The 25,593-nt window shown below is 38.6% G+C and overlaps 1 protein-coding gene and 1 pseudogene across 17 annotated transcripts in view; one reads left to right on the plus strand and one right to left on the minus strand.

Moving 5' to 3' along the window:
* The window catches only part of GULP1 (GULP PTB domain containing engulfment adaptor 1), a 328,660-nt gene that overhangs the window by 249,422 nt on the left and 53,645 nt on the right, over positions 1 to 25,593 (minus strand). The gene's annotated exons all lie outside the window — the stretch shown is intronic.
* On the plus strand, positions 14,128 to 14,228 carry LOC114113355 (U6 spliceosomal RNA; annotated as a pseudogene).

The raw sequence follows: 25,593 nt of genomic DNA on the forward strand, positions 1-25,593 counted from the left end.
CCTCTGATAAGAGAATAGCTCAACATTAAAAAGAAGCCCAATGAAAAAGTTAGCAAAGATCTGAACTGACACTTCTCCAAAGAAGATAAACAAATGACCACTAAACACTTGAAAAGATGTTCAGTGCTATTAGTCATCAGAGAAATGAAAATTAAAGCTACAAAGAGATACCACTCATGGTCGCTAATGTGGCTAAAATCAACAAGATCAACCAGTCAGTTCAGTCGCTCAGTCGTGTCTGACTCTTTGTGACCCCATGAATTGCAGCACGACAGGCCTCCCTGTCCATCACCAACTCCCGAAGTTCACCCAGACTCACGTCCATCGAGTCAGTGATGCCATCCAGCCATCTCATCCTCTGTCGTCCCCTTCTCCTCCTGCCCCCAATCCCTCCCAGCATCAGAGTCTTTTCCAATGAGTCAACTCTTCACATGAGGTGGCCAAGTACTGGACTTTCAGCTTTAGCATCATTCCTTCCAAAGAACACCCAGGGCTGATCTCCTTTAGAATGGACTGGTTGGATCTCCTTGCAGTCCAAGGGACTCTCAAGAGTCTTCCCCAACGCCACAGTTCAAAACCATCAATTCTTTGTCACTCAGCTTTCTTCACAGTCCAACTCTCACATCCATACATGACCACTGGAAAACCATAGCCTTGACTAGGCGGACCTTTGTTGGCAAAGTAATGTCTCTGCTTTTGAATATGCTATCTAGGTTGGTCACAAATTTCCTTCCAAGGAGTAAGCATCTTTTAATTTCATGGCTGCAATCACCATCTAGAGTGATTTTGGAGCCCCCCCAAAATAAAGTCTGACACTATTTCCAGTTTCCCCATCTATTTCCCATGAAGTGATGGGACCAGACGCCATGATCTTCATTTTCTGAATGTTGAGCTTTAAACCAACTTTTTCACTCTCCTTTTTCACTTTCCTCAAGAGGCTTTTTAGTTCTTCTTCACTTTCTGCCATAAGGGTGGTGTCATCTGCATATCTGAGGTTATTGATATTTCTCCTGGCAATCTTGATTACAGCTTGTGCTTCTTCCAGCCCAGCATTTCTCATGATGTCCTCTGCATATGTGTTAAATAAGCAGGGTGACTATATACAGCCTTGACGTACTCCTTTTCCTATTTGGAACCAGTCTGTTGTTCCATGTCCAAAAGATAGACATTAAGAATTGCTGGCAACAATGAGGTGAAATTGGAAACTTCAAACATGGCAGGTGAGATTATATAATAGTATGGCCACTTTGGGGAACAGTTTGGCAGATCCTTAAAATATTAAACACAGAGTTACCATATAATCCAGTAATGCTACTCTGAGGTTTATACCCAAGAGAACTGAAAACATAACAATTATACACAAAAGTTCTCAGAACCGTTATTCAAAATAAAAAACAGAAGCAACCTAAATGTCTATCAGTGGAAAACGTATAAACAGATTGTGGCACATTAGAATGATGCACTCTTAGAGACTTTGTTTTTTGAAAAGTGAAAGTTAAAAAAAAAAAAACTTTGCCTTCTTCAATATATATATATATTTTTTTTTAAGATAAAACATAAACAAGGGCTTACCTGGTGCCACAGTGGATGGGAATCCACCTGCCAATGCTGGGGACATAGGTTTGATCCCTGGTCTTCAAGATTCCACATGGAACAATCTAAGCCCATGTGCCACAAATACTGAAGCCCACACACCTAGAACCTGTGTTCCTCAACAAGAGAAGCCACAGCAATGAAAAGCACCCACACTGCAAGGAAGAGAAGGCCCTGCTCACTGCAACTAGAGAAAGCCGGTGCAGGGCAACACTCAGCACCATCAAAAAAAAATAATAATAATAATAAATAAACTTTTTTTAAAGTCCATTTAAATTAAAAAAAAATAAACAAGCTTTTTTTTGAGATAGATTTTTGTTGTATCAGAAAGTTTCAGTAATTTTCATCTACTATTGAGAAAAAGGTATTAAATTTCAATGTTTTCAAAACTGGTTGATATTCAGGCCACTATTCTTTTCAATTTTTTATTAAGATGGCATACTATAGTTATACAAGATGTTACCAGAGGGCAAGCTGGGGGTTGGATACGTGGAAATTCGCACTAGTTTTGGAACTCTTGTGACAACATATTAAAAAGCAGAGACATTACTTTGTCAACAAAGGTCCGTCTAGTCAAGGCTATGGTTTTCCAGTAGTCATGTATGGATGTTAGAGGTGGACTGTGAAGAAAGTTGAGTGCCAAAGAATTGATGCTTTTGAACTGTGGTGTTGGAGAAGACTCTTGAGAGCCCCTTGGACTGCAAGGAGATCCAACAAGTCCACCCTAAAGGACATCAGTACTGGGTGTTCATTGGAAGGACTGATGCTAGAGCTGAAACTCCAATACTCTGGCCACCTGATACAAAGAGCTGACTCATTTGAAAAGGCCCTGATGCTGGGAAAGATTGAGGGCAGGTAGAGAAGTGGATGGCAGAGGATGAGATGGTTGGATGGCATCACTGACTCAATGGACATGGGTTTGGTTAGACTCAGACAGTTGGTAATGGACAGGGAAGCATGGTGTGCTGCGGTTCATGGGGTCACAAAGAGTTGGACACGTCTGAGCGACTGAACTGAACTGAATTGTGACATCATAATTTATTTCCAAAATAAAATTAAATAATACACATATATCTCATTTTCACTTTTAAGTATTCTGTTGATATTCTCCTTGCTTGTTTCAGATATGACTGGAAAACCAATTTAAGGCTAAACTTTCATCTAAAACTTTCCCACCTCTAAAGAATAAGAGCTGTTGTTCATACAAATGGATGTTTACCCTACATTAACCTTTGAGTATCATCAACCTTATACTACATTCAAATCATAAGGCAAAGTTCACAGCGTATTCCAGAAACAGCTGAATGTACTACATGTCCCAGTGGAGGCTGTTGGTCAAAGCAGTACATGAGCTAATGTCCCAGTCAACAGTTACACATCTGACCAGATAACCTCCTGGCATGACGGGGACGCACACATGCATGCTCAGTCACTTCAGTCGTGTCCAAATCTTTGCAACCCTATGGACTGTAGCCCGCCAGGCTCCTCTGCCCATGGGATTCTCTAAGCAAGAACACTGGTGTGGGTTGCTATGCCATCCTCCAAGAGATCTTCCCAACCCAGGGGTCAAACCTGTGATTCCAGTGTCTCCTGCATTGCAAGATTCTTTACCACTGAGCCACCGAGGAACCCCCCCATGATAGAGATGACCCGTTAACTATTAAAACCAGATTATTACACAGCAATACGTTTAGCATTTTTCTCAGATATATTTGAAAATAATATCATAGAAAGTTATATAATATTGATATATACCAATTAAAAGTTGCATTAAGTTAAGTATCTTTAAGAATGAGCTTGTCAAGTGCTATATAATTTATCATGTGTTTCTCAAACATTTCATGACAAATCACTTCTACAGTGAATTTTATTTCTTTTGGTATAGAATACAGAATATTTCCAAAGGAAAAATATATACTGACTCCAGTTGATAAGTTCCAATATTTACTTTATTAGATAGTATCTCTTTTAATTCTCCAATATGAAAAACAAACAAAAACCCTGAGAGAAGAACCAGTCACCGTGTGGACACTAAAATAACGTATGTGCCAACTGAAAGTATGAATATATTTAGTCCACTGACTTTTTGGAGAGTATTTAGAGAACTGTATTATGTCATGAATTGTTTTTGACAGTTTGCTATAATTAGAGGTTATAAGAGCCACAGAGAAGAAAGAAAACTCATGTGTAAAGAGCTTAAAGAAGCAGTGCATTACTCAAAGTTTCCAACTGTCCTTGGGTCAGTCCACCTTGGTTCAAGTCATGACTAATTTACCAGTCATATACTCTGGGATAAGTTATTTAACCACTTCTCAGTTTTATCAACCACAAAATCTAAGTCATAATCTTTATAGCACAGGATAGTGTTAAAGATAAAACTACCTGTAAATTTCCAAACCCCATGTCTGGTACATAACAAGCCTTCAACGTGTCAGCTTTTATTATTGACATTGATGAGCCTCAATTTCCCAATCCGTTAAATACTAATATAATAGTAACACCTCCTCTACCTGTGGCTCACCTGTGTAGTGAAAAGCAATAATACTGATTGTAGTGTTTTATAAACTATAAACAACAAGGCACTCCACAAATGGAAAACACTCTTTAATACTGTGATTTATCAAATACTCACTATAGATTATGAAGGCTATTTCCAAAAATACCTACAAGCCTTTTCTCATTTGTTCCTTTTTTTTTTTTTTAAGACTCTGTTATTAGTCTTCATTAGAATTTTGTGTACATTTGAGACTAGTAGCAGCCACTAAATGACTACTGCGATAAACATTTGGAGGCATTAATTGACTCATTGGGAAGTCTCATTAACCTGGAGATTTCTGCATTGCCTTTGAAAGTTCTTTCTGGGCTCAAGCCAACCATCCTATTATAACACAACTGATCATTACATGAATTTAGCTGGATATCATATCAACCCTTTTTAAACATTATTATCAGCTTGAACAATGCAAGTCTGATAAACCACTACTAGGATTAGAGCCTATAAAACAGGGGTTATTTCTGTTCTTGATGCCAAGGTTAAAAAGAAGTTCCGCTCCATGTGATTCCGATAGGTGTATTAAATCATGACTCTCAGGAAAAAAAAAAAAAAGCCACATTAAAACCTTAATAAAGAACACCCTCGAAGAAGGAATGATCCCTACGAAGGAATGATCCCTAATCTTACACCATACGCTATGACTGTAAATTCCAAAAGCAGGAATAAGAACTTCATAGTTCTTTTCCTCTAACATCTGACAGAGTGACATATTCAATATATTCAAGTTATCGCTATTAACAAGGGTATGAAAGACTGAGGGGAAATTCTGTTTCAGGAAGAGTGACCAGGACCACTATATTTCAAGTTCCTCACGTCTTCTATAATGTCTGCCTTCTTTCACTGGCTTTACAGATACCGTCACAGCTCTTTCATCTTAAATAAAATCTCTGTCTCTTTCCACTCACAGTTAACCTTTTGAAAGAATGGTCTACACACAATATTTGCATTATTTTATTTCCCACACACTGTTGAAACCACAGCAATTCCATGGCTCTTCACCATTCTACCCTGGTTCTTGTCCCCTGAGATAAGTTCTCTCTCACTGTCTCCATGGCATCAAACAAGTTAGTTGAGGTACAGTGAAGCTTCTTAGAGGGATTTGAAAATTAAAAAAAAAAAAAAATTTGGGCAAAATGAAAAAGGATCTTGGAAACCACTTTACAGCGTTCTGTTTTGACAGCAGGGGCAACTGGCAAATAGTGCAAACCACTTAGAAGAGTGGTGTGATGCTAACGGTTTAAGAAAACAGTCTTGCATAACTGCATGGGGGGAGGAGGTACATCTGTTTCACAGCTAGCACTCCGAACAGGTCAGGAACACAAAAGGAAAAGTTTTCAAAACCACACTTAGTAAACAAAAGGGTATTTTTGGCAGAGCCTGTAAAGTACATAATCTGAGGTTTTTAAGAATACTGATATTTATAAGCATGGCTCAGAATTTTGGCAAAATTATTAATGAAAATAAGATCCTACTTGTTTTTTATAATAACAAAGTCATACTATTTAAAGTATTTAACCTTATTTTGCAAAAACATATCTGTTCAAATAAACTGATATTAAGCTAAATGTGTCTATGTGTGTATATGTATACAGGTGCTACCGTGCAATGGCACAGCATTAAACTATCCAAGACTGTCATATTTACATCTGTGTCTTACTTACCGCGTTCAGGTGAGAGGACAATGGCCACCCAGGAAAAGACCACCCAAGAACAACACAGCTACACCACTGGGTGAGCCAGTCCTCACAGAAGTGCCCTCTCGGGACCTGAAATCAACGCTGTAAATTTCTCTCCCCTTATCTCTCAGCCTGTGATACAAATGCCAGGAACTGATAGTTGTTTCGACCCCAGAAAACAAACACTCACGTTATCATGAATCCTTCTGCTATCTTGTCCTTGCAAGTAAGCTCAAACCTAATTTGCTCCGTAAATCCTTTCCCCCTGAATTTTGTGTGAGCCTTTGTAGTACTTTTAAAGCTCAATTAGAGGAGTAAAGGTTCTCAAAACAGAGTTTCACTTAACTAGTTCACCACCCAGCAAACGCACTGAAATTCCCCATTAACGTGTGAACCACACTGACTGTGCCCTTGGCTCAGTTGACACTTCCAGCCGCCAGGCTTCACCGCATGTGTATTTCAGCAGCTCTCTTCCCACCAATCCTGCTGCACGCTTATTGTGATGGAAATTGTTGACTGCCTATCAAGCATCTACTCCTCATTCTTCCTTCTCTTTTATAAATCGGGGTATAGCTGCTTTACAATGTTGTTAGTTTCTGCTGTACAGAGTGAACTAAGTCAGAAAGAGAAAACAAATATATAGTAATGCATATATATTGGGCTTCCCTAAGTCGCTCAGATGGTAAAGAATCTGCCTGCAATGCGGGAGACCTGGGTTCAGTCCCTGGGTTGGGAAGATCCCCTGGAGAAGGGAACGGCCACCCACTCCAGTATTCTGACCTGGAGAATTCTATGGTCTGTATAGTCCATGGGGTCAGAATGAGTCAGACGTGACTGAGCATCAGTTTGGCTTAGCTAATGTATATAGATATGTATATATGGAACCTAGAAATATGGTATAGATGAACCTATTTGCAGGACAAGAATAGAGACACAGACATAGAGAACAGACATGTAGACATGGGGTGGGGGAAGTGGGAGTGGGATGAACTGGGAGATTGGGATTGATATCTATACACTACCACGAATAAAACAGATAGCTCGTGGGAACCTGCTGTATAGTCAGGGAGCTCAGCTAAGAGATCTATGATGACCTAGATGCATGGGATGGAGGTTGGGGAGGGGTGGAAGGGAGGTTCAAGAGGGAGGGGATATATGTATACATATAGCTGATTCCCGTCATTGTATAGCAGAAAATGCCACAATTTAGTCAGGTATTCACTCTCACGTCACATCAGATGTAGGCAAGATTCAGATGAAACTATTACATTTTAGAAGGAACTTGAATGTATGCAGATTTCCCTAAGTTGTCTCTCCCATTTATGAAGTGATCATTGGGATATCTGTCATGGGTATTCTTTACACATAAGAAAGTCTTTGTAGAACTCCAATCAGCCGCCGTGCACTCAAAGGAAACACCTTGATTTACCTGAATAGTTTGGCAAATAAATAAATTTGTATAAGCTTTATATTAAAATAAGATAGCTTAAGTAGACATGCATTTTTTTGTAATTATGCTCCTTTAACCATCTTTCACTAATACTTTATCAGCAATATACCTGGTCATTGCTAACTTAGCATCTCCTCCCTAATATGGCAGCACTAAACACATTAAGATCAAATCAAACATTTCTAAGTTTGCATAAAAAATACATTGACTGGGCTAAATATATATGGATCACCTATCATCTTTGGTTTTCCCCCTTTTTTATCTTCAGAACTTTGCTCAAATTTTGATTTCCACATTTCTTCATGAATCATCCTCTCCAAAGCTCTTAGCAATCTGCCTGCTCTGATTATCTCCACATTCCTCTTGTTCTTTAAAGGGGTTTTTTTTTTTTCTTTTTTTTGGTTTGTTTGTTTGTTCATTTGTTTTTCTGTTCCATTCTGCAGAGGTAGACAGCTTGTAAAATGCTGAGAATGTAATCCAGATTTCTTGATGCTTAGTTGGGCTTTTTCTCTTTTATATGACCCAAATTTTGGTCAATCATCAAATGTTATTTACATATCTTTGTCAGTTCAATTTTTTTAATTCAATATCTCTTCACTAGATCTAGTTCTAACATTCTGTGTCATATTAATCAGTGCTTTAAGATAAGAATAAGGAGCCCTCATTGAGATATATATTTTACCATTTAGTGTGCCTTAAAAATAATTTCAAATATCAAACTTTCAGGAAATAACTGTAAATGACAATTTGCATATATGTTTCACTAGTGAAACAGCAGAAAGGAAACAAAATTTAAGTCTAAAATCTTTGGGGAATATCTCTGGCATTGAGATAATGTACATAAAATAGCATCCTTCTATTAAAATACACTTACAGCTTAGCAATCCAAGAATTGAGATGGTCTGAAACCAAAGTTTTCATTGTACTATTTTACCTACTTCTTTAAAACAAATGTTCAAAATAAGTAGTGGGACAAATAGTGGCACCCCCAAAAGATATGTCCAAATTCTAACCTTTGGTACTTGTGAATGTAAATTTATTTGTTAATAGGGTCTTGGCAGATGGTAAAGAATCTACCTGCAATGCAGGAGACCCCAGTTCAATTCCCAGGTCAGTAAGATCCCCTGGAGAAGGGATAGGCTACTGACTCCAGTACTCGGGCTTCCCTGGTGGCTCAGCTGGTAAAAAATCTGCCCACAACGTGGGGGACCGGGGTTTGATCCCTGGGTTGGGAAGATCCCCTGGAGAAGGGAACAGCTACCCACTCCAGTATTCTGGCCTGGACAATTCCACGGACAGAGGGGCCTGGGAGGCTACAGTCCATAGTGTCACAAAGAGTCAGACATGACAGAGCAACTTTCACTGGCAGATGGTAATTAATTCAGTTAAAAATCTAAGATGAAATCACTTTGGATTTGAGGTGGGCTCTACAGCCAAAGACCAGTGTCTGCATGAAAGAGGGAAATTTGAGACGTAGAAAGACAAAGGAAATGCCATGCAAAGACAGAGGCCGGGCTGGAGCTATGAAGCTGCAAGCCGAAGAATGCTAAGGACTGCCCGCTCTCACCAGAAGCTAAGGGAGAACCATTCACTGATTTTCTGTCAGAGGCCCCGAAGGGATCAACCTGGCCAGCACATTGATTTTGGACTTCTTTGGCCTCCAGAAATGTGAGGAAACATATTTCTCTTGTTTTAAGCCACCAAGTTTGTGATATTTGTTATGGTGTGTGCATGCTTAGGGGCTTCCCAGGGTGTGCTGGTGGATCAGGCTTCCTTGGTGGCTCTCTTGGTAAAGATTCCACCTGCAATGCAGGAGACTTGGTCTTGATCCCTGGGTGGGGAAGATCCCCTGGAGAAGGAAATGGCAACCCACTCCAGTATTCTTGCCTGGGAGTCCCATGGGCAGAGGAGCCTGGCAGGCCACAATCCATAGGGTCACAAGGGTAGGACACAACTTAGGGACTTAATCACTGCCACCACCAAAACTGCTCTAATAAGTGTAGTCTACTAATTTGGGCTTCCCTGGTGGCTCGGATGGTAAAGAATCCACTGCAATACAGGAAACCCCAGTTCCATCCCTAGGTCAGGAAGATCCCTGGTGAAGGGAATGGCTACCCTCTCCAGTATTCTTGCCTAGAGAATTCCATGGACAAACAAAGTTGGTGGACTACACTCCATGGGGCCTCAATGAGTCAGACATGACTGAGTGACTAACAGAGTTAACAGAGAGTGCGTTCCTAGTCATTCAGTTCTGTCCAGCTCTTTGCGACCCTTTCAACTGTAGCCTAGTTTCCTCTGTTTCCTCCTCCCAGGATCTTCCCGACCCAGGGATGAACCCATGTCTCCTGAGTCTCCTGCGTTGCAGGTGGATTCTTTACCCGCTGAGCCATTGGGGAAGCCCCATTTGTTATGGTAGTCCTAACGAAATTAATACAATATGATTACCTATATGTATTTATACATTTTCATTTGAATTCTCTCCACTTCAAAAACAGACTTTCTGGACCATTGTAGTAAAATACTGATGTATACTTGCTTATATGATTGAATAAAGAAGCACACAAAAAAGAGGCAGAAAAAAAAAAAAAGAAAGAAAGAAAGAAAGTTTAGAAAAAAGCCTAGGCTAAAATAACTGTTATGAAGGATCAATATGGTATAGTAAAGACCATACATTCTATAGTTAGAATGGCAAGTTCTAGTCTTAATTCTATCATTTTTGTGTTTATATGAACTTGGGCAAGATATTTAACCTCTGAGCCATAATGACCTGCCTCATCTGTATAACAAAAGATAACAGCATTTTTTCTTATGTGGCAATGGGAAAAATACAATAATTTATGTTGACAATTGTGCGCATTTCCAAGCATATAGTAAACTTTGAATAAATATTGTCTGTTATTAATTGGATAAATGTTCATAATGGATTATTTCAAAATCAATCCTTTAGAGCAGATATAAATTATCATGAGACTCTCTGTGAAGCTAGCCTGTTCACCTACAGTGACAGATGCGCTAATTTTGAGATACTCAACCATGAAACTTTAACCATGATATTAATTTAAGAAAGATAACAGTAAGATAATAATAAGAAATATTATTAAGATAATAATATTAATATATCTTAATATTAATATATGTCTTTATATATATCAATATATTGAGATAAAAATATATTAATAATAAGAAATAATATTAAGAAATCTCCCAATTAAAAAAGTTATCTATTTTTAACTAGGATCACCATTTATTGCACAAATACAAAAGATAAAATTTCTCACCCCAAGTTATGCTTAGTTGTGTTACACCATTTCCTAAATGACCACCTTCTAAAGGCAACCCATGCCCTCTTCTGGCTTATATGACCTTATGTTATTCTAATACAAAACATAATTATACAAATCTCTGTCCAGTTCTTTTTAGGTTAATCAATGTTAAGTGACACTTGCACAAAATCCTTCTATAATTAATACTCAACATGTGAATAGTATTTCAGAATACAATCCACACTGGAACACTAGAGCATTCATTCCATGACAAAATCTTAATCCTATAAATGGAGCATTTATTTCTTTATGTATTTTCTTTGTTTAGGATACTGAAGCTCAGTGGAGCCTGGTGAATTGCCTAAGTCATAGGGTTATACTAGTCTAAGATATAATGTCTTCTTTTTAATGTTTTATTAAAAGAAAAAATCATATATAAAGTAACATAATAAAATAATAAACTATCATACTCCCAGCATCTAGCAATGTCTATTTAAAAGCTTTCCTTTCAATTTCTCAAAATCTTCCTGATGAGACAACAAGCACACATCTCCAGCTGTAATGCATAATTTAAAATGTGTATCATGTATGTATAAGACAAAAGGAGGAATAGTGACAACCAGAAAATATATTCCAGAATGAAAAATTTCCACCCTAGGCATTGTGTCTCTAAATCCATAAAGAGAATATCTCTAGATAATAACATTCAGGTGACCATAAACGTATTCACCAAAAACTTACCAGCAAAGCATGAACAAGGCAATACGTTTCTAAAATTCCTCAGCAAAGGCAAAACCTAAATATGTATAAGCCTAGTGATTAAATCTCCCATAAAGACACTGAATCAAAAATATGCTTTTCAAATGACAATCAAAATAAGTACTCTTAAATATGTATACTGGTATCATGGGAGATAAGGCCTTTAAACAAGAAAACTGGATATGTCTTTGCCTCCTATTTGTAGCAATGAGCATTTCCCATTAAGGTAAACAATATGTGAAATATTTCCAAGAAATCATCATCATTTTCACCTACTGAGATGTTGGAGATGCGATTTTATTCACTAGTACAATCATCGTGACGAACACTGCATCCAATTGACATGTCAATGAAAAAGAAAACAAATTTAGCTACAAAAAAAGAATACATCCTAAAAAACAAAAGTGGCATGAGTTAGTAAAGACTCAGAACTTCAACAGAGTGGAGAGACAGCCAGAGTGGCAGAAAAATGGAAATCCGTTTTAGAGCAGAAACTATAACAACCCTTCCAGGAATAGCCTGACACAATTACTGAACAGATGGGGGTGTGATAATTATAAACATATTTTCACCTTTCTTCTGCACAGCTATTAAGAATCACTTAAATTTCAGAAGCCCTTTCTCAGATACAACACAGGAGACCTCATAAAAGACTGGTTTCGTGTATTACTGGAATAATCATGACTAAACAGACACCAAAAATTTTTTCTTAAAATGTGTATACATTTAAGATTGTGGTTAATAATTAAATAATTATTTATCTTTACCTATAAGGGGGAAGGGATGCTCTTAGTGAGTTGTCCAAGATAAGGTATACCTCATCAATGATGTATCTGGGAGCCTGGAGAGATCTTTAAGTGTAATGGGAAAGTAGCATCTTTGAACATCCTGCTCTTTAAGTTAAGGGAGGTCAATAAAGAAGTTTCCAGAAAAAACCTGAATAATTAGTCTGTCTTTCCATTAATGTCTGCAAAGAATAAAGTAGGCTTTCATTACTGGAATACATTTACAAATACTAGTTTTACAAATAAAAATATGAGACATAGGGTTTTGAAATAAGCAGTTTTCAGGTAACATGTGGCCACTAATTTGCCCAAGAAGTTAAAGCTGAAATGAATCTCTAGATCTTATTCTTCTCAGATACAGGTAGTAAATTTCTCTGACTCTTATTTCAAGTTGGGGTCATTTGCACAGGGCTTTGAATTGCAAACAGAAATGCACTCTAGTAAATTTAAGTAAAAAGAAATTTATGGAAGACAATTACAGACTCACAGAAACTCCATGATGGCCAAAGAACTAAGCTATGCAGTCAGAAACAGCACTGAAATAAGAGCATCAAACCGGCCCAAGACCAAAAAACACACAGTGCTGTGTGCTCAGCCCTGCCGCCATCACCAGGCATTCTCACTCAAGTCCTTTTTGCTAACAGGATCTGTGCACCAGATACTATATTAAAAACTCTGTATGGCAGGCCCTGTAGATGAAATGTATCAGCCACTATCAATGCCAGAATGAATTCCATGGTGCCTGTTTCTTGTCATGAATTTCTGATTGGAAGACTTACCTCTGCACCTCTGATCAACAGAGCCTGAGTCACACAAGTCCTTGATGCACAAGAGGCTGAGGAAGCAAGATTCTGGCTTCTATTCTGGGAAATGACTCCTAAGGAAGGATTTTCCCAAAGACATGAAAAGTGGCAAAGACGTTGGAAGAAGTATCTAAGATGTCAAAGGTATCAAAGACATGAGACCATCATCATGAATTTCTGTGGAGTATCTGCAAGCTAGCGTTTGAGAAACAGTCTATACCACTGACTGGGACTCCATAATCTGGACCTGTCAAGCTCTGTCTCACCTCCTCCCACTCTCTTCCCACCAGCCACACTGGACTCAGTGGCCTTCAACAAAAAGGGCTCTTCTGGCATTAGGATTTCTCCCCTGAGTGTTTCACTGCCCAGAAATCTGAGCCTCCAAATGTATTCATAGCTGAGGTCTGCTTGATTTACAGGTCTCCACTTAAATGTCACTTTCTGAAGGAGACAGCCCAACGACCACATCCATGGATATCTTCACCCGTATCTACTCCATCCATTCTTGTCACCCTGTTCTATTTGCTTTCTGGCACTAATCACCATTTGATTTTGTTTTACTTGTTTATTTTTAGCCTCAATTGCCATAATCACCATAATATAAGCTCTGCAGTTCTATGGGTGTTGTCTGTCCTTTTCTGTTCTTTTTAATCTTCAGAACCTAAAACAGTGTCCAGTATCTGTTAGTCTTTTAAATATTGGTAGCATAATAAATGGACCCCTGCTATAGTAAAATAGGTCCATCTAATAAATGTGGAGACTGAGGAAGCATCTACTTCCTTTGTCTATGGTCACACAACAAATTAATAATCAAAGTGCAAGTCCTGGATTCCAAACCATGCAATTTTTGGGAAGATAAATGGCTGGATGGCATCATCGACTCGATGGACATGAGTTTGAGTGAACTCCTGGAGTTAGTGATGGACAGGGAGGCCTGGCGTGCTGTGATTCATGGGGTCACAAAGAGTCAGACATGACTGAGCGACTGAACTGAACTGAAAGACGCAAGGAGCTTCTGCCGCTTCCTAAAGAAATGGAGGCAGCAGAGAAGAGCAGAAAGAACACTGATTAGGAAAAAAGCATTAGTTCCACAATCATACACCTCTGAGGTTCAAATCTATGTCACCAAACCTAACATAAGCCTTACAGGATTTTCAGAGAATTTAATGTGACTATATTGTACATTGTACATATAAGTCATTTCCAACACCTGACATGTACAGGAGATTAACTAGAGGCAAATGCTAACCTTGAGTAGATACACTAAAATTGGAATAATATAGAGATGATTATCATGGTACGATGCAAGGATAACACACAAACTCATGAAGCATTCCCCATTTTTCTACCATACACAGAACAGATAAACAACAAGGAAATACTGTATAGCACAGGGATCTGTATTTAGTATCCTCTTCAGTTCAGTTCAATCGCTCAGTCATGTCTGACTCTTTGCGACCCCATGGACTGCCGAACCATGACCATCACCAAGGCCCAGAGTTTACTCAAACTCATGTCCATGATGCTATCTAACCATCTCATCCACTTTCATCGCCTTCTCCTCCTGCCTTCAATCCTGCCCCAAATCATGTTTTTTTTCCACTGACTCAGTTTTTCGCATCAGGTGTTTGGATGCAGAGTATTAGAGTTTCAGCTTCAGCATCAGTCCTTCCGATGAATATTCAGGACAAATTTTGTTTAAGATTGACTGCTTTGATTTCCTGTTGTCCAAGGGACCCTCAAGAGACTTCTCTAACACCGCAGTTCAAAAGCATTAATTCTTCAGAGTTCAGCTTTCTTTATAGTCCAAATCTCATATCCATACATGACTACTAGAAAAACTATAGCTTTGACTAGATGGACCTTTGAGGGCAAAGTAACATCTCTGCTTTTTAATATGCTGTCTAGGTTGGTCACAACTTTTATTCCAAGAAGCATCTTTGAATTTCATGGCTGCAGTGACCATCTGCAGTGATTTTGGACCTCAAAAAAAAAGCCTGTCACTGTTCCGACTGTTTTCCCATCTATTTGCCATGAAGTGATGGGACTGGATGCCATGATCTTAGTTTTCTGAATGTTGAGTTTTAAGCCAACTTTTTCACTCTCCTCTTTCACTTTCATCAAGAGACTCTTTAGTTCATCTTTGGTTTCTGCCATAAGGGTGGTGTCATCTGCATATCTGAGATTGTTGATATATCTCCTGGCAACCTTGATTCCAATTTGTGCTTCATCCAGCCTGGCGTTTCTCATGATGTACTCTGCAAATAAGTTAAATCAGCAGGGTGACAATATACAGCCTTTACATACTCCTTTCCTGACTTGGAATCAGTCTATTCTTCCATGTCTAGTTCTAACTGTTGCTTCTTAACATGCATACCGATTTCTCAGGAGGCAGGTCAGCTGGTCTAGTATTCCCATCTCCTGAAGAATTTTCCACAGTTTGTTGTGATCCACACAGTCAAAGGCATAGTCAATGAAGCAGAAGTAGATGTTTTTCTGGAACTCTTTTGCTTTTTCTATGATCCAACCAATGTTGGCAATTTGATCTCTGGTTCCTCTGCCTTTTCTAAATCCAGCTTGAACATCTGGAAGTTCACAGTTCATGTACTGTTGAAGCCTGGCTTGGAGAATTTTAAGCTAATTTGCTAGAATGTGTGATGAGTGCAATTTTGTGATAGTTTGAACATTCTTTGGCATTGCCTTTCTTTGGGACTGGAATGAAAACTGACTCTTTTCAGTCCTGTGGCCACTGCTGAGTTTTCCAAATTTTCCAGCAGAGCAGCACTTTCACAGCATCATCTTTTAGGATTTGAAATAGCTGAACTGGAATTCTATCACCTTCACTAGCTTTGTTCATAGTGATGTTTCCTGAGGCCCACTTGACTTCACATTCCAGGATGTCTGGCTCTAGGTGAGTGATCACACCATCATGATTATCTGGGTCATAAAGATCTTTTTGGTATAATTCTTCCCTGTATTTTGCCATCTCTTAACATCTTCTGCTTCTGTTAGGTCCGTACCATTTCTGTCCTTTATTTTGCCCGTCTTTGCATAAAAAGTTCCCTTGTTATCCCTAATTTTCTTGAAGAGATCTCTAGTCTTTCCCATTCTATTCTTTCCTCTATTTCTTGGCATTGATCACTGAGGAAGGCTTTCTTATCTGCGCTTGCTATTTTTTGAAACTCTACAATCAAATGAGTATATCTTTCCTTTTCTCCTTTGCCTTTCACCTCTCCTTTTTACTCAGCTATGTAAGCCCTCCTCAGACAACCATTTTACCTTTTTACATTTCTTTTTCTTGGGGATGGTCTTGCTCACTGTCTCCTGCACAATGTCACAAACCTCTGTCCATAGTTCGTCAGGCACTCTATCAGATCTAATCCCTTAAATCTATTTGTCACTTCCACTGTATAATCGTAAGGGATTTGACATAGGTCATACATGAACAATCTAAGGGTTTACCCTACTGCAATTTAAGTCTGAATTTGGCAATAAGGAGTTCTTGATCTGAGCCACAGTCTGCTCCCAGTCTTGTTTTTGCTGACTCTATATATAGAGTTTCTCCATCTTTGGCTGCAAAGAACATAATCAACCTGATTTCGGTGTTGACCTCCTGCTGAAATCCATGTGTAGAGTCTTCTCTTGCGTTGTTGGAAGAGGGTGATTGTCATGACCATTGCATTCTCCTGACAAAACTCTGTTAGCCTTTGCCCTGCTTCATTTTTGTACTCCAAGGCCAAATTTCCCTGTTACTCCAAGTATCTCTGAACTTCCTACTTTTGCATTCCAGTCCCCTATAATGAAAAGAACATCTTTTTTGAGTGTTAGTTCTAGAAGTTCTTGTAGGTCTTCATAGAACTGTTCAGCTTCTTTAGCATTACTGGTCAGGGCATAGACTTGGATTACTGTGATACTGAATGGTTTGCCTTGGAAACAAACAGAGATCATTCTATCACTTTTGAGATTGCATCCAAGTACTGCATTTCAGACTCTTGTTGACTATGAAGGCTACTCCATTAATTCTAAGGGATCCTTTCCCACAGTAGTAAATGCAATGGTCATCTGATTTAAATTCACCCATTCCAGTCCATTTTAGTTCACTGATTCCTAAAATGTCAATGTTCACTCTGACCACTTCCAATTTACCTTGATTCATGGACCTAACTTTCCAGGTTCCCATACAATATTCTCCTTTATAGCATCAGACTTTACTTCTATCAGCATTCACATCCACAACTGGGTATTGTTTTTGCTTTGGCTCTGTCTCTTCATTCTTTCTGGAGTTATTCCTCTACTCTACCCCCAGAAGCATATTGGGCACCTACCAACCTGGGAAGTTCATCTTTTGGTGTCCTTTTTGCCTTTTCATGCTGTTTATGGGGTTCTTAAGGCAAGAATACTGAAGTGGTTTGCCATTCCCTTCTCTAGTGGACAACTTTTGTCAGAACTCTCCACCATGACCCATCCATCTTGGGTGGCCCTACATAGCACGGCTCATAGTTTCATTGAGTTAGACAAAGCTATGGTCCATGTGATCAGTTTGATTAGTTTTCTGTGATTGTGGTTTTCATTCTGTCTGCCCTCTGACGGATAAGATAAGAAGCTTGTGGAAGCTTCCTGATGGGAGAGAATGACTGAGGGGGAAACTGGGTCTTGTTCTGATGGGCAGGGCTGGTTTCCCTCCCTTTTGTTTGACCTGAGGCCAAACTATGGTGGAGGTAATGAAGGTAACAGTGACCTCCTTCAAAAGGTTCCAGTGCCCTCAACCATGTAGCAGGCCACCACCAACCCACATCTCCATAAGAGACTCCTGGCCACTCACGGGCAAGTCTGGGTCAGTCTCTTATGGGGTCACTGTTCCTTTCTCCTGGATCCTGGAGCACACAAGCTTTGGTCTGTGCCCTCCAAGAGTCTGTTTCCCCAGTTCTGTGTAAGTTCTGGCAGGTCTATGGTGAGGTTAATGGTGACCTCCTCTAAGAGGAGGAGCTTATGTGATACCCAGGGCCGCTGCACCCAGAGCCCCTGCCCCTGTGGCAGGCCCTTGCTGACCCGTACCTCTGCAGGAGAAACTTAAACACTCAAAGGTAGGTCTCAGGAAACACACAGAACAGGGAACTATATTCAGTATCTTATAATAAACCATAATGAAAAATGAAAATATACACACACACACACACACACACACAACTGATTCACTTTGCTGTATGCCAGAAACTAACACAACATTGTAAATGAACTATATACTTTAATAAAAATTTTTGAAAATTAGAGTTCATAAAAATGATTGCTACTTTAAGAGTAATGATCCATGTCTGAGTTTATATTCACCTAACAATATGCTAAGAGAGACGTCCTTAACATAATGTAAATCAGAGCCTTTGTATATTAAATGAAAGTGTTCATTCTTTCCCTCACCTAAAATTTATTTGGAATCTGCTATATGCCAGCCATGTGTTATATACAGGTTGAAGTCTCTAAATTTCTCCCCAGCTATCAATGTGAAGGCCTTGTAATCCATTATTGCCATCTCCAAGACCATCTTGACACTGTCAGCAATGGGCAAAGATAGGCTATTGCTTTCATTTTTCATGTTATTTCTAAGAATTTCTTAAGTCAAGAACTTTGAGAAGTTCTGGAGACACAGAAGCCATTTGAAGACTCCTGCCTTCAAGGTACTTACAGTTTCATGAGACAAACAGACAAAAAGAAAATTGATAGTAATGTGACCTATACAGGATGTTATAGGAATCCAGAGGAATGGTACCCAACCTAGAGTGTAAAGTGGAAGAAGCAGTTTTGGGCAGAATGCCAGTTGAAGGAAGAGGAGGACTTAGCCATGGGTAGAGTAAGAAGTCATAAATGGGAAGGAAATCCAAAAAATTGAGGTGATGTATGTATACATATGGCTGATTCCCTTTGCTGTACAGAAGGAAATAACATAACATTGTAAAGCAACCATATGCCAATCAAAATTAAATAAAAAGAAAAAGAGGTCAGCTTGCCAGCAGAGAAAACAAGTAGCTTCAAAGGCCCTGAGAAGTTAAGCACAGCACCTCAAAGAAACTAACAAATGCCAGAGAACAGGGTCACAAGAATTTCCAAAAGAGAGAACTTCCAAAAAATTCTGTCCCCAATCCTCTTCAGGAGCCCTAATTTAGCTACAAATGGTTAATTGTCCTTAATTACTTTGCTTTCCTCAAAAAAGAGAAAGAAAGTCTTCCTTTAATTATTAGATTATCTCTAGTCTGGCACTCGGAGAAGGCAATGGCACCCCACTCCAGTACTCTTGCCTGGAAAATCCCATGGATGAAGGAGCCTGGTAGGCTGCAGTCCATGCTAAGGGTCGGACACGACTGAGCAACTTCCCTTTCACTTTTCACTTTCGTGCACTGGAGAAGAAAATGGCAACCCATTCCAGTGTTCTTGCCTGGAGAATCCCAGGGACGGGGGAGCCTGGTGGGCTGCCATCTATGGGGTTGCACAGAGTCGGACACAACCAAAGTGACTTAGCAGCAGTAGCAGTCTGGCACCAATCTTCAGTTTGGGGTTTGGCATTATCTTTTTGAAAATATATACCCATGTTTTCAACATTATATTTTCATCAAAACTCAATTTTATGTTTCTTTCTAAAACTCCCTTCGTATTAGAGAATTTTCTTAAAGGAATTGTCCTTTGTGTCTTTCTCTGTGCCCAGAATGTCTTCAAGTCACCTTTCTTGGGCAATTTTCTTTCTTCTTTTATTTATTTATTGAAGGATAATTTCTTTATAGAATTTTGTTGTTTTCTGTTGAACCTCAACCTGAATCAGCCGTAAGTACACATATAGAGCCCCTGTTTGAGTTTCCTGAGCTGTACAGCAAATTCCCACTGGCTATCTATTTTACATATGGTAATGTAAGTTTCCATGTTACTCTTTCCATACATCTCACCCTCTCCCCATGTCCATAAGTCTATTTTCTATGTCCGTTTCTCTACGGCTGCCCTGTAAATAAGTTCTTCACGACCATCCTTCTAGATTCCGTAAATACATGTTAAAATACGATATTTATCTCTGGGTCCTAGGTTTTCATCCACCTCATTAGAACTGACTCAAATGTGTTCCTTTTTGTGGCTGAGTAATATTCCATTGTGTATATGTACCGCAACTTCTTTTTCCATTCATCTGTCAATGGACATCTAAGTTGCTTCCGTGTTCTGGCTATTGTAAATAGTGCTGGAATGAACAATGGGATCCATGTGTCTTTTTCAATTTTTATTTCCTCAGGGTATATGCCTAGGAGTGGGATTGCTGGGTCATATGGTGGTTTTATTCCTAATTTTTTAAGGAATCTCCATACCATCTTCCATAGTGGCTGTACCAATTTATATTCCCACCAACAGTGCAAGAGTGTTCCCTTTACTCCACATCCTCCCCAGCATTTATTGTTTGTGGACTTTTTGATGATGGCCATTCTGACCGGTGTGAGGTGATATCTCACTGTAGTTTTGATTTGCATTTCTCTAATAATGAGTGATGTTGAGCATCTTTTCATGTGTTTGTAAGCCATCTCTATGTCTTCTTCAGAGAAACGTCTGTTTCTGTCTTTTCCCCACTTTTTGATTGAATTGTTTGTTTTTCTGGCATTGAGTGGTATGAGCTGCTTATGTATTTTGAAAGTTAATCCTTTGTCAGTGTCATTTGCTATTATTCTCTCCCATTCTGAGGGTTGTCTTTTCACCTTGCTGTTTCCTTTGCTGTGCAAAAGCTTTTAAGTTTAATCAGGTCCCACTTGTTTACTTTTGTTTTTATTTCCATTACTCTAGGAGGTGGGTAATAGAGGATCTTGTTTAACTTTATGTCACCAAGTGTTATGCCTATGTTGTCCTCTAAGAGTTTTATAGTTTCTGTTCTTACATTTAGGTCTTTAATCCATTTTGAGTTTATCTTTGTGTATGGTGTTAGGAAGTGTTCTAATTTCATTCTTTTACATGTAGCTGTCCAGTCTTCCCAGCACCATTTATGGAAGAGGCTGTCTTTGCCCCATTGTACATTCTTGCCTCCTTTGTCAAAAATAAGGTACCCATAGGTACATGGGTTTATTTCTGGCCTTTTAATCTTATTCTATTGGTCTATATTTCTGTTTTTGTGCTAGTAGCATACTGTCTTGATGACTGAAGCTTTGTAGTATAATCAGAAGTCAAGAAGGTTGATTCCTCCAGTTCCATTCTTTCTCAAGGCTGCTTTGGCTACTCAGGGTCTTTTGTGTTTCCATATGAATTGTGGAATTTTTTGTTCGAGTTCTGTGAAAAATGTCATTGGTAATTTGATAGTGATCACATTAAATCTGTAGATTGAGTTTGGTAGTATAGTCATTTAAACAATATTGACTCTTCCTACCCAGGAACATGGAATATCTCTCCATCTGCTTATGTCATCTTTGATTTCTTTCATTAGTGTCTTATAATTTTCTGTGTACGATTCTTTTGACTCCTTAGGTAAGGTTATTCCTATTTAATTATTTTTGTTGCAATGGCGAATGGGATTGATTCCTTAATTTTTTTTTCTGATTTTTCATAGAAAAATATAGAAATGCAAGTGATTTCTGTGTATTGTTCTTGTATCCTACAACTGCTAAATTCATTGATTAGCTCTAGTAATCTTCTGATACTATCTTTAGGGTTTTCTGAGTAGAGGATCATGTCATCTGCAAACACTGAGAGCTTTACTTCTTCTTTTCCAATCTGGATTCCTTTTATTTCTTTTTCTTCTGATTGCTGTAGCTAGGACTTCCAAAACTATGTTGAATAATAATGTGGAAAGTGGACACCCTTGTTCCTGATCTTAGGGGGAATGCTTTCATTTTTTCAACATTGAGAATAATGTTTGCTGTAGGCTCATCATATATGGCCTTTACTATGTTGAGGTAGGTTCCTTCTATGCCCATTTTTTGAATAAATTTAATCCTAAATGGGTGCTGAATTTTGTCAAAGGCTTTTTCTGTATCTATTGAGATGATCATATGGTTTTTATCTTTCAGTTTTATCTTTCAATATGGTGTATCACATTGATTGATTTGCATATACTTAAGAATCCTTGCATTCCTGGAATAAACCCAATTTGATCATGGTGTATTAGCTTTTTGATGTGTTGCTGAATTCTGTTTGCTAAAATTTTGTTGAGGATTTTTGCATCTATGGTCATCAGTGATAATGGCCTGTAGTTTTCTTTTTTCACATTGTCTTTGTCTGGTTTTGGTATCAGGGTAATGGTGGCCTCGTAAAATGAGTTTGGAAGTGTTCCTTTCTCTGCAATTTTTTGAAAGAGTTTTAGAAGGATAGACATTAGCTCTTCTCTAAATGTTTGATAGAATTCTGCTGTGAAGTCAGCTGGTCCTGAGTTTTTATTTTGGGGGGAGATTTTTGACTACAGCTTCAATTTCAGTGCTTGCAATTGTGTTGTTCATAATTTCTACTTCTTCCTGGTTAAGAATCTGTCCATTTCTTCCAGGTTATCCATTTTATTGCCATATAGTTGTTCATAATAGTCTGTTAAAATCCCTTGTATTTCTGCATTGTCTGTTGTAACCTCTCCTTTTTCATTTCTAATTTTGTTGATTTGATTCTCCTCTCTTTTTTTCTTGATGAGTCTGGCTAAATGCTTGTCAATTTTATTTCCTCAAAGAACCAGCTTTTAGTTTTATTAATCTTTACTATTGTTCCTTTCATTTCTTTTTCATTTATTTCTGCTCAGATCTTTATGATTTCTTGCCTTCTACTAATCTGGGGATTTTTTGTTGTTGTTCTTTTTCCAGTTGTTTTCGGTGTAAAGTTAGGTTGCCTATTTGATGTTTTTCTTGTTTCTTGAGATAGGGCTGTGTTGCTATAAACTTCCCTCTGAGAACTGTTTTGCTGCATCCCATAGGTTTTGAGTTGTTTTCATTGTCATTTTTTTCTAGAAATGTTATGATTTCCCTTTTGATTTCCTCAGTAACCTGGTTATTTAAGAAATGTGTTGTTCAATCTCCATGTGTTTGTCTTCCTTATAATTTTATTCTTGTAATTGACATCTAGTCTCATAGCATTGTGGTCAGAGAAGATGCTTGTATGATGTCAATTTTCTTAAATTTACTGAGGTTTGATTTGTGACCCAAGATATTGTCTATCCTGGAGAATGTTTCATGTGCATTTAAGAAAAGATGTATTCTTCAGCATTTGGATGGGATGGCCTGAAGATGTCAATGAGATCCATCTCATCTAATGTACCATTTAAGACATGTGTTTCCTTATTGATTTTTCTGTTTCAACGATCTGTGCATTGCTGTGAGTGGGGAGTTAAAGTCACCTATTATTACTGTGTTACTGTCAATTTCTCCCTTTATGTCTATTAGTGTTTGTCTTATGTATTGAGGTGTTCCAATGTTGGGTGCATAGATATTTACAATTGTTATGTCTTCCTCTTGGATTAATCCCTTGATCATTATGTGGTGTCGTTCCTAATCTCTTGTAATCTTCTTTATTTTAAGGTCTATTTTGTCTGTATGAGGACAGCTACTCCAGCATTTTTTTTTGCTTCCCATTTGCATGGAAACATTTTTCCATCCTCTCACTTTCAGTCTATGTGTGCCTTTAGGTCTGAAGTGGGTTTCTTGTAGACAGCATATATATCGGTCTTGTTTTTGTATCCATTCAGCCTATCTGTCTTTTGGTTGGAGCATTTAATCCATTTACATTTAATGTAATTATTGATATATATCTTCCTATTGCCATTTTCTTAATTGTTTGGGGTTGATTTGGTAGATCTCTTTTCTTCTCTTGTATTTCTGGACTGCATAAGTCCCTTTAACATTTGTTGTAAAGCTGGTTTGGTGGTACTGAATTCTGTTAACTTTCACTTGTCAGAAAAGCTTTTTATTTCTCCATCATTTTTGAATGAGATCCTTGCCAATACAGTAACGTTCGTTTGTTGTAGATTTTTCCCTTTCAGTGCTTTAAATATATCCTGCCATTCCCTTCTGGCCTGCAGAGTTTCTGCTGAAAGATCAGCTGTTAAACATATGGGGTTTCCACTGTATGTTACTTGTTGCTTCTCCTTTCTTGCTTTTAATATTCTTTCTTTGTGTTTAGTCTTTGTTAGTGTGACTAATATGTGTCTTGGTGTGTTTCTCCTTGGGTTTATCCTGTATGGGACTCTTTGTGCCTCTTGAACTTGATTGACTATTTCCTTTTCCGTGTTGAAGAAATTTTCAACTATAGTCTCTTCAAAAATTTTCTCATACCCTTTCTTTTTCTCTTCTTCTTCTGGGACCCCTATATTCAAATGTTGGTGCATTTGATATTGTCCCAGAGGTCTCTGAAACTATCCTCAGTTCTTTTCACTCTTTTTGCTTTATTCTGCTTTTCAGAAGTTATTTACATTTTATCTTCCAGCTCACTGATTAGTTCTTCTGCTTCAGATATTCTGCTATTGATTCCTTCTAGAGTATTTTTAATTTCAATAATTGTGTTGTTTGTCTCTGTATGTTTATTCTTTACTTCTTCTAGGTCTTTGTTAATTGATTCTTGCCTTTTCTCCACTTTATTTTCAAGGTCTTTGATCGTCTTTACTATCATTATTCTGAATTCTTTTTCAGGTAGTTTTCCTATTTCCTCTTCATTTATTTGGACTTCTGTGTTTCTAGTTTGTTCCTTCATTTGTGTAGTATTTCTCTGTCTTTTCATTATTTTTTTTTTAACTTATTGTTTTTGAGGTTTCCTTTTCCCAGGCTTTAAGGTTGAATTCTTTCTTCCTTTTGGTTTCTGCCCTTCTAAGGTTGGTCCGGTGGTTTGTGTAAGATTTGTGTAGAGTGTTTGTTTGTTTGTTTTCCTCTGATGAAGGCTGAGTGAGGTGGTAACCCTATCTGCTGTTGATTGGGTTTGTATTTTTGCTTTGTTTTTGTTTAGATGAGGCATCCTACACAGGGTGCTAGGGTGGTTGGTTGGGTGATGCCTCTTGCATTCAAGAGGTTTCCTTTGTGTGAGTTCTCACTATTTGATACTCCCTAGGGTTAGTTCTCTGGTAGTCTAGGGTCTTGGAGTCAGTGCTCCCACTCTGAAGGATCAGGGCTTGATCTCACAAAGGATATTCTCTCACTGTTGCAACAAGATTATCAGAGTCAGCTGTGGCTCTCCTCTGCATCATCTTCATTCTGCAACCCAGATAAATGAAGCCACACCCTTGGGACCCTGGCTGAAAAGGTGCTTATGAGGTGGCTGGTGCTCTGCCTTAGTCAGAGGAGGAGGCCTGGGATCCAGTGCCCCAGGGCAGGCGATATGAAGGCAAAGGAAGCTGGCAGCCTTCCTTCCATGGAACTCACCCTCAGAAATGTGGCAACAGCAGGGATGCTCACTGCCCCAGAGGCAGAGGGCATGGTGGGGCACATGGCACAGTGGTGAGAGGCCTTGTGTTCCAGCTGTCAAAGCCATAGCCCCCCAAAAAACACCAACCCAATGTTGAAGGTGGTGAGGAGAAACCTGCTCACCCACAGCTCACAAGATGAGCCAGGAAATGTTCTCTTTAATTCCTCCACAGAGCAGTTCTCATTTCCTTCCACAAAGTGACAGCACTTTCTATATTACTTCCATTATAACTCTTAGCAAATTACCTTTTAATAAGCTTCTCTCTTGCTGGACTGAGCTACTGGAGGGAAGGTTTTGATCTTTGTATCCCAAACATGATTTTCTTTTTTCCTAAT

Source organism: Ovis aries, chromosome 2, assembly GCF_016772045.2.
Source record: "Ovis aries strain OAR_USU_Benz2616 breed Rambouillet chromosome 2, ARS-UI_Ramb_v3.0, whole genome shotgun sequence".
Lineage (NCBI taxonomy): Eukaryota > Metazoa > Chordata > Mammalia > Artiodactyla > Bovidae > Ovis > Ovis aries.